Below are 10890 nucleotides of genomic sequence, written 5' to 3'. Positions count from 1 at the left end.
GACCGGATGTTTTATGGCCAAGGTATATGACCCTGGTGACTGTTTGTCACATGGCCAAGGGACGCTGTCCATTGCACGACTCTAGGGTCGGGAGGAAGGTTATGTTGGTGACCATTCACCATGCACCTGTCCTAACCAAACTTATGAAAGGATCACTTACCAGTTAAGCCCTGGTGACCCTATCGTCACATGGCTGGAAGGAGCGATGCTCATTATTGTGACTTTTGGCTATTGTCACCTATTTGCTTGGACTGATAGTCCTGAATGGTTATTATGATCGTTGTTGACATTATAGCATACTTTATTGGGTTTTCTTGCTGGGCTTCGGCTCACGGGTGCTACGTGGTGCAGGTAAAGGCAAGAGGAAGCTGGACCATCCTTGAGTTGGAGAGCTTAGGTGATGATGTGTACATATGCAGCTGCTCGTCCGCCACGGCCGAGGTTTAAAGTGGAACTAGGGTTGAACCCTGTTTTGCCGCTTAGAACGGCCTGTTGTAAATATTTTCTGTAATAAACTCTGAAACTTTATTTTCGGGATCCCAATGTATAAATTAAACGTTCTAGTGAAACGTTACATCTTAACCAAAGTTTTAATCTCTAAACCGCTAATCATACTTAGTTTCACGATTTTGGCCAAATGACTCGATTAGCGAGTTTAGCACTGTTTACAAGGCACACCGTAACGGTCCCTGGAGTTTGGGGTGTTACACCAACCTTATGCAGGAAAATTTGTGATAGTTCAAAAACTTGGGATGAGAAACCTATTCCTGCATCCAAAACAACAGCCCACATATTCGAGGAAGAAGATACGCAGCTAATGTACAAACCATCCTCCTTCCCTTTATCAACATGTTGTTAAAGTCTTGCATCCAAAACATTGTAGTGATACCTGCAGCATAGACTTCCTTTAGTTGCTGATAAATAAAGGAAATGGCAGAAAACTATAGTTGCTGGAGATAACAAACATGTAAACAATAACATTGAGTAATATTTGGCCTCCAGTAATTAAGTGTATTAGATTCAGCCCTTTACCTTATTAATGCTATATTTGGTAGGAAGGAAACATTCTTCCATTGTTTGTCTTGTATAAGAGGAATAACAAAATCTCTCCAAATTAGAGGGTGTAAAAAGCTGGCTAAAATTGATGATTTGAGATACATTGTCTAATATACTCCCTCCTCTCATCCAGCCAAACAACAACCATAACCCAAATTCATTTTCTTACTTTACCCCGTTTATTTCCTCTCACTTCTCCCTCCTACCAAACACCCTCCAATTGCCAACAAAAATTGTCCAAGAAGAAATCCCATATAAAAAGACAGACAAATCCCATAAACTATATGGGAGTATTAAAAAAAAACGGGGGACCTCTGATGACACTTCTTTTCCTTTTTTATATAAGAATAATGAAAATTATTCAAATCACCAAAAGAACTACTTGTAGAAGCATTTAGCAGAACCATAAAGACCAGACGGAGTGTATTTCTAGCATGCCAATATCTTAAAAACATAAAATATGAAAGGAGACAGAACAAGATAATGAAAAATAGAAAAAGAGACGGAGAGCTGCATCAATTACCTCTGCTTCATTGCTAATCTGTAATTAAATACTAAGATCCACTGAGAGACTGGACTACCTGATCGAACATTCTTCCTAGGCTTCCCACCATCTTCTAACTCCACAAGTGATCTTCCTCTTTTTTGACCAAACTACATTTAAATATTCAACATTTAGTTGAAAAAAATCATATTACTAAAAGCTAATCGATAAGCTATGACATAAGGCAACCACCTTAGCTACCCCATCAGTTCTGATTGGTCACAGAGACGCATTAAGAGGTATGCTGCCATCAAAAAGAGAAATAAGCTTTGAATAATTGGGTTCTTCATCGAATCTCATGTTGGTCACCATCTCAAGGAATTTTTGAAAAGGAGGAGGGCACAAGCAGCATAATGTGTCAAAGGAAGTTGCCATCTTTCTCTTACAGACAAGGAACCCTTTATTGTCACCCTGCATCTCAAGAATTTACCAAAGCATTAAAAAAAAAAAAAAAAGGTCAGCAAAATAAGATGTTTCAACTGGAAATGTAAAATGGAAACTGAAATTAACTCACAACGTAGCCCTGCCAGGGAAGTTTTCCTTTAAGAAGAAATACCAAGGTATAAGCTAGCGACTCAAGATCATCCCGACGGCTCCCTGTTCTGCCTAAATGAGCATGTACACTCGCATAGCATACAATTCCCCTATCAAAAGTCAGAAATTATATCAGGCTTCCAAAAAAAATCATGTTAAGTGAAACAGACAAGTGGTTTAGCTTTCTTTCTTTCTTTCTGAGAACCATCTTACAGCCTAACCATTGACCATGCATAGCCTTACTAAAGGAAGTAGTACCTGAAAACATCCGGCTTTTGGTCATATTCAACATGACGACCAGATGATGAATCTCTCCATTTTGATGCTGAAGAATAAAAGTAAGACTAGTTTGGTGCAATAATTATGATAGGTACAAAAGCATATTGTCATGGTTTGTCTGTTGTCCTATTGATCCTATACATGTTCACCAGCAAACACTTACCCAAACCAAGATCAATAAGATACAACTTCTTCTCATTAGGTGTTCCGGGCAGACCAAGCAAAAAGTTTTCAGGTTTAACATCTCCATGCACAACACTGGAGTCCAATTAGGAAACACAAAAATAATTAGAGTAGGATAAAGTTAAAGAAAAGATAAGATATAAGAATGATTAACAATGTACCCTCTGAAATGAAGCTGTTCTAGAATTGATATAGCCTCCACTGCTATACAAGCAACTGTATCTTCAGACAACCTTTAAAAAGAGTAGACATTTAGAAATAATCAATGTAAATACCAAAAGGTAATTATTCAAATATCTTTTTAGTTGGGAAATATATGTGTATATTAAGAATAGATAATAAAATCTGAAACATTGGAAAGAGTAACTTGGGAGGAGGAAGAAAGAACACACAATTTCTTACATTTGGTTATTAGTGTTCCAAAGATCCCATAAACTTGGGCCAAGCATGTCCATGACCTATTTTCAGAATCAGGAAATCGTTAGTCATGAATATTTACTGGCAAAAGCAATTTCAAAACAACTAAAAGAATCACTTACAGATAGAATGGAAACTGACTAAGATATAGTAGTCTCCTTGCTAGCCTCTATAATGGACAGAGGGAATTCCATAACAACCATTGAGAGAACTCTTATGTTTTTTTTAACAAAAACACCAGTTAGGTAATAAAACTTGGTGATTAATAACTAATAACAATAAAAGTGCACAAAAAAAATTACCTGTACACTTGCCACTCATATGGAGGACCGTGACTGCAGCCTTGACTATTTTTATGCTCTAACTTCAAAGCAACCTACAAAAGGTTAATGGGATTGCCATTAGCAACATAACAAACTTCCTTAATAACTGTACAAGAGTGAAACATGGGGGAGGGGGAAAAACCTCAAAGGCATTAGGCCCAGTTCCAGCGATACCACCAGCCACTCTTCTTCCCACGAATACTTGTCCAAAACCCCCCTTCCCCAGCTTTCTATCTAACTTGTATAGTGGAGAATTGCCAATCTGCACCTGAAGATGTATTTAAAAAACATTATTAGTATTACACAACAAGCTCAGTCCACAAACTACATGGAGAAGTAGCCTTTTTTTGGAAACCACAAAATTCATACATATCTAAAACACATAAATGTGAAACTGAAATCATGTAGTGTAAAAAGAAACAATTGCACATTGTCAATCAAATAGCTGCAAAGGTTTAAAGGTTCACTTAGCAACAATACATAGTTACTACAAAATACTCGAATCAAATGAAAACAGAAAACTTCTGCAACATATGACTCAGCAAAACTCTCGATCAAGTTTTGCTTTGGTGGGTTAGAGTGATTACAGCCAAATTCAAATATATGACTCAGCAAAACTGATTCCTATGTATGGGTCAATAATACAAATATCTTTAACATAATTTAAAAAACTAACCTATTATATATATGCATATTCAGTTTTTTAATAATTAAAAAATATTTTACTTAACTATAACCACATATTTAGGCAACAACAACCATTTATTATAAAATGTAAATTTAGTTTTAATTTTTCCTAACCGTGTAAAGTAGAAAATATAATAAAAATTAATTATAAAAAAACTATTTAATATTTTCAAAATTTTATTTCATAAAATATACATATCTCTCTATATACGTATAATCAGCCACAAATATAGGAAATAAAAGTATTAATTAAAAAAATTACAAATAACTAGTTTGAAATTTAAATTTTAGTTTTTCAAGGAAGATACTATCTAAGAAAATTAATATATATAGTAAGTATCTCTTTTTTTTTTCACTAGTTCATCGACATTTTGTTGAGGTATGTATGGCATATACTGATTAAATATCATGGCTATATTGGTTAGTGTAGAGTCCAAGAACTTTACTTAACTAATTGTTTAGTAGTGTTATAGTATGTTTAGTGTTATCTTTGTTACTATGGATTTTTGGTTCAGACTGGGAATTATTTGGACACTCATAGTAGTACTTATAGATTTTCTAAGTTTAATCTATAGTTTAAGAATATTAAGTATAACCTAAGGTTTGATTAATGTGACTGATATTAAGGATTATATTTATTATATTATAAGGTTTAGACATCAACCAATAGGATTTTAAGCACATGTTATGAATGGTGATTAAGGATTAAAGATTTTTGAGGATTTAATTTAATAAGGAGTAAAGTTTGAATGTTATAGGGTCAGTCAGCAACTTTGAGTACGTTGAGGGCTTAGTCAAGGCTATTTACTCCATTCAAACTTAGCTAAAAATGTGTAATTTCGTGTTTAAATATTCAGCGTGTGCTGATATATCGCAGCTATAGGGGGCTATATATCGCAGCACATAGATACAGAAAACACGAATCGATGCACGGTCGCCTCGGGAACAATGGTCCAGGCGATATATCGCCTCCTCCAGCCTAAATTCAAATACTTTTGAATTCTTTTCCTTTCAGCCATTCAAACTCCTCCATAAGTCCAGCATCTTTTGAACGAGTCTTCAGTCTCTGCTGAACGATTATTCAAATGATTTTCACCTAAAAAGCCATTATTTTTATTAAAGTAAAATAAAGATACTTTCATTCCCAAACTCTATAAATAGGACCTAGTACCCAGCCATTATTCACCATTTGCTCTAAGTTCAGAAGCTGCTAGTGTTAAGTGAGTGTGAGAGTGTAAACACTTGGTTTGGGAAAAACTATAAGCTTAAACATCATAAGCTTATCAAACACTTTGGGAAGTGAGTTCTATAGTATTTCGGTGGAGGTTAGATTGATCTTGCAAATCTTTGAGGTAAACCCGAAACTCTATTTCATTTATTTCATGTTATTTCCTTTCTCAAAACCTTCTACTCAGTCCCCTAACCTCATTCTTATTTTGGTTAGGGAATCCAAGTTCTTAAGCATATAAGTCGGTAAGTATGTTTTTTTATGGTTTACTCTTTCCATCTCTTTCATTTCATCTCCTTTCTTTAGACTCACTCTTTCTTATGGTTTTAGGAGTGTTCCAAAAAGTCCCAACTCAGTCCATTATATCCCGGTAACTTTGGTAAGGAAAATAGGCTAGAATCAATATGTTATGTGCTTATGTTATCTATATGTTTTATGTTATTAAATGTGTTATGATATGTATATATGTTTGTGGGCTTGGGCATATGACCCATATGACTAACAAGACCCCAAATGGGTTATGGGCATATGACCTACTTAGCTAGTAGGACCCCACTAATCCCATGGGCATATGCTTGTTTAGTCTATGGGACCCCAAGTAATAATGGCCATTATAATAAGTGTATGTTACATGTATTATGTTAAGTCTTTATGTTTTCTTATGAAATTATGTATATGACTATGTGTTAGATTTTCCTTGCTGGGCATTAGGCTCATTCCTTTTTGTTTTATGTGCAGGAAAATAAGCTTTAGAGGCGGAAAGGTTCGTGACGCTTAGAGGATGTGTATCGATGGTGAATGGAGTCAAGGGGCCGAGCGTTATTCGATTCGAGGATGCAGTTTCGGTTTTATGTCTTTTTACATGTATTTTCCGCACTAATTATGTAATGTCTTATTATTTTAAATTATGTTTTTGTTTTAAAGACAATGGGATCCCATATCCGTTTTGGTATTTACTTTGTAAGTAACTCTTATTTTATAAGTTACTTAATAAAATTATGGTATTTTCGCAAATGTAAGTTCTTTTAAGGATTTTATGTATAGTTTCATTAATGGTCCAAATAGTCTAGAGTAGTGGGTCATTACAGTTAGATTGTTTAATTAAATTTTTTTCTTTAGGTGCTCCAATTGGGTGTAAGGAGAAGGTAGTGACAAACAGGTTTTTATTCTCTGAACCATATTTCACTAAAACAATTGATCACTACATATACTTTCTTGAAGATTCTCTGTTTTTTGAAGATTCTCTGTTTTTTGAAGATTCTCTGGTTTTTATTCTTTGTTTTTTCTTATGAATGTTATACTTTCTTGAAGATTCATTAGGTGTTTTTTGACATTTTGATCACACAAATCAAATGGAAATCTATAATCAAAGAAAAAAAAAATACAAAGAACAAGTAACTAATTCACTTATCTTGTATGATATGCTTGTTTATTTAAAATTTATTTATTTCTCTCTATTTCAGGTGCTTCAACTGAGATATAGAGATAGAAGGAGAGTTTTTGTTGCTTCAATTAAAACAAATATAGAAGGAACTAGTACCAAATATCAATATCAGGTTTGAACTGCCTACTATATTTTTTGACTAAAACAATATCCATTGAAATATGATCATTATTAATAAAATATAGAGTGGTTCTGCATATATCTGTTGTGGTATCACAGCCTTAAATTGATCCAAATTTTTTTTTCCTCTCATGGCCACCACCACTAATACCAGTCCAACCATTCTCAATACAACTGAACCCAAAAAAACACTAATCAGCATCAACGTTGCTGCCCAAACTCCACTAAAACTAAACTCTACCAATTATCTCTCTTGGAAACTACCACTCAAATCCTGACTATTCATTTTGGATTCGCCAAGATCAATTAATTCTTAATGCCATTATAGGTTCCATCTCACCAACAATCAATTAATTCTCTATGACTAGAACAGATCAGAAAAAAAAAATTAAAACCAAAGTCAAGCCTACCCAAGAACAGAACACGAAAAAAAAAAAAAAAACCAAGCTTTACCTGTGTCAAGAGGACATTGCTGGGCTTCAGATTTCCCCATCGTAGTTTGAGAACTCTGTATAGGGGATCCCCTGGCGATTCCTTGGATTAGTTTAGAATGAGTATATTAATAAATTAATGACTGTGAAAGAATATGATTTTGTGTTTGTGTGTGTATGTGGAGATTTCTCTTACCGTGCATAAAAGCTGCCTTTAGGAATGTACTCGGAGACTAACAGTTTCTCCACTCTCCACCGAATCGCCTTATCTCGACGTCGAACGCCACAGACAGCCCAAATGGCCACGGCGACCTTATAGGCTGACCCTAACCCGCCATTACCAAGCACCTCCGCCACAACCTTCATCAAATCCGACAACCCAAAAAAACCCTATTCATCTAACAATTATCAAATCAGAGAGACAAAGAGAGCTAGAGTGAGAGGGAGACAGGAATACGAGAGAGAGGGGAAGAATAATGGGGTCTGGGTTTAATTTCAATTGAGTAAGAGGGAGCTAGATTTGAGAGTGTATAGGGGAATATGAAGAAGAAAATGAAATGGGGCTTTTCTTTTCAGCTTTATTGGCTATGGTAGCTGTGCGAAAGGGTGAGAGACAGAGAGATTAGAAGACAGAAACTTAGAATCAGAGACACAAAGAGAGCTAGAGTGAGAGGGAGACAGGAATACGAGAGAGAGGGGAAGAATAATGGGGTCTGGCGTTTGATTTCAACTGAGAGATTAGAGTGAGATGGAGCTAGGGCTTTGTGAGTGAGATGGAGCTACGGATACGAAGAAGAAAGAAGAAAATGGAAGCTTTTCGATAGGATGAGTTGTATTGGCTGAAGCCTTCCTTTTAATTTAGAAATAAAATTAAAAAGAAACATAAAATACTTAGAGAAAGGAAAATGACTAATGATTTAATATTAATTTAATAAAATTACTTATTTGCCTAGATAACATAACTCACTTTATATTCTATTGATAGAAATACCCTGTTTGAATTCGTAAAATTTCAAAGTTAATTATGTGGTGGTACATTTTTTCGATTGTGGAATGAGCTTCTTTATTATTAATTTTTCTAAAAGAGTATTTTATATTGTGTACAAACTTTATCAACTTTACTATTGTGAGACCTTCTATTAATTTTTCCTTTCTTTTTGATAATTTTTTTTAATTAAAGTTGGAATTTAAGAAATCTTATAGTGTTTGTAAAAAAAATTTGTAGCGAAATTACCCAATATTTTTTTATTAGTTTAAGTATTCAAGATTTTTTTCGTTGAAACTACTCACGTATCCAAAAACTGAGATAGTAGTCACTCATTCTGGAATTGAGATAGATTTAATACTTGTTGACTGATTTTTTTGTCAATTACAAATAAACCAATAAAGCATAAAAAAAAAAATCAAACACGTGATATGTACGGGATTTAGGTTATTAATTAGTCCTAGTGCACGAGTTAATTGTATTGAGAAATAAGAATTTGCAAAACTTAAGAGGGTGTTTGACACCTTAACTAAAAAACTGTTTTTTGTTTTTAAAAGCTGAAAACTGTTTTTCGAAAACAAGTTGGAGTGTTTGGCATTGTTTTCAGAAAACAATTTTTAAAAACAAAGTTACAAAAAACAGAAAATTTTGAGAACAACAAAAAGTTGTTTTCTATTGTTCTCAAATTTTATTTCCTAACTTTCTCACTTCTTATTTTTCATCATTTTTTCTTTCAAATTATTTTATCTCATTATTTATTACAAACTTTTAAAATATTTTTCTCTTTGTAAATATATTTGTTAATTTTTTATTTAAGATTAAAAAAAATCAAACTAAAAAAAATTATTTTCAGAAAACATTAACCAAACACCTCTTGTTTTTTGAAAACTACAAAAACAGTTTCTGTTATCATTTCTGATAACAAAATTTTGAAAAAAAAAAACAGAAAACAATGCCAAACAGACCCTAAGTTCTTTAGAGATTTATTAGGTTGCATTTTTGCATGCACTAAACAAGTGATACTCTAACCTTATTTATAGGCAGTTGAGATGATTAAGCTCATTAGTGTCTGATTAGAATAAAATTCCCTTAATGGGTTTAAGCTTATTATTTTGGTTTTGGTATCATTGAACCTTATAATTCTATATATTTAATTATTTTAAATTTGAATTTATAGTAGGATTTTCTAAAGTTTTTTGGTTTTTTTATTTTTATTTTAATTTAGTAATTAAATTTGTTTCATGAATAATAATTTTAGTATTTATTCCTTTAAAAATAAAATTAAAAAATTTTTGTTAAATGATTTTTAATTTTTTTTATTAGATTTTAAATAAAATTTTAATATTTGAATTAATTTTTTTAAATAAAAAAATAATGGCATGTACCAATTAAAGACTTACACGTATGTGTCTATTTGGCACTTAAATTAAACACATTTATAAAAAAAAATATGCATGTAATAGAGTAGGATAAGAAACACTTATACTAATATCCTACCCTATACGTGCATCAAATACATGTTTTTTGTACCATAACTCTATCATACGCTATAACTACAATTCAAGGCCTAATTAAGTATTTTATTTTTCTCAATGTAGTATAATCCATCGTCTACTTGTTCGAAAGATAATAGAGAAATGATAGATAAAAGTTGGATTTTCCAAAAGAATAGATTATCAGTGGAGTATTTTGATGGACTTAAGAGTTTTATTAAGTTATCAACTTTGCATTTAAATGGTGAAAATAAGATTCGATGTCCATGTGTTTCATGTATGAACTTATATTATCATGACTTATAGACAATTGAGCGTCATATATTCATAAAAGGATTTCATACCAAATATGTTATGTGGGAGTTTCACGGGGAAGATATCACAGAAGTAAACAAAGATCAAGAAGAAGTGGAATCAAACAGTGAAGAGGACATACCATATGACAGTGATGATGATGAAGACAATGACGATATGAGACTAGCATTAGAAGATTTAGCTAGTCAATATCATAGGAAGAGTGATTTTGTGAACCTTGGAGATTCAAATGAGCACAATGATGAAAGGAATACATTGCCTGACTTATTTGCAGAAGCAGAAAAGGAGTTATACTTTGGATGTACAACGTTCTCAATCTTAACATTTATTGTTAATTTAATGCACATTAAAGTGATGTGTGGTTGGAGTAACAAATCATTTGATCTGTTGCTCGACTTACTTTCGAAAGCATTTCCCAAAGACAATAAAATTCCATGATCTTATTATGACGCTAAGAAAATGTTGCGTGATCTTGGTTTAGGGCACGAAACTATTCATGTATGTGAGTATGATTGTGCTTTATTTTGGAAAGAGAATAAAAATTCTGAAAGATGTCCTATATGTGGTCATGAACGATACAAATTCCAAGGAACTAAAGGCAAGAAGATCCCACACAAAAAGATGCAATATTTTCCTATAACTCCACGACTACAGAGACTTTTTATGTCACGCCATACATCATCTGCTATGAGGTGGCATAAGGAAGAATGTGTTGGTACAGAAGGTGTACTTAGACACTCGGCAGATGTAGAGGTTCGGAAGGATTTTGATAGACAATATCCAGATTTTGTAAAAGAATCTAGAAATGTAAGGCTTGGATTTGCAACAGATGGGTTCAATCCATTCAGTGA

General features: G+C 33.1%; 1 pseudogene; it reads right to left on the bottom strand.

Annotated features, from left to right (window-relative positions):
* Nucleotides 1-1587: 1587 nt before the first annotated feature.
* On the bottom strand, nucleotides 1588-7612 carry LOC133826756 (casein kinase 1-like protein HD16; annotated as a pseudogene).
* Between the last annotated feature and the right edge of the window lie 3278 nt (nucleotides 7613-10890).

Source organism: Humulus lupulus, chromosome 1 (assembly GCF_963169125.1).
Source record: "Humulus lupulus chromosome 1, drHumLupu1.1, whole genome shotgun sequence".
Lineage (NCBI taxonomy): Eukaryota > Viridiplantae > Streptophyta > Magnoliopsida > Rosales > Cannabaceae > Humulus > Humulus lupulus.
This window is presented reverse-complemented; position numbering and strand designations above follow the sequence as displayed.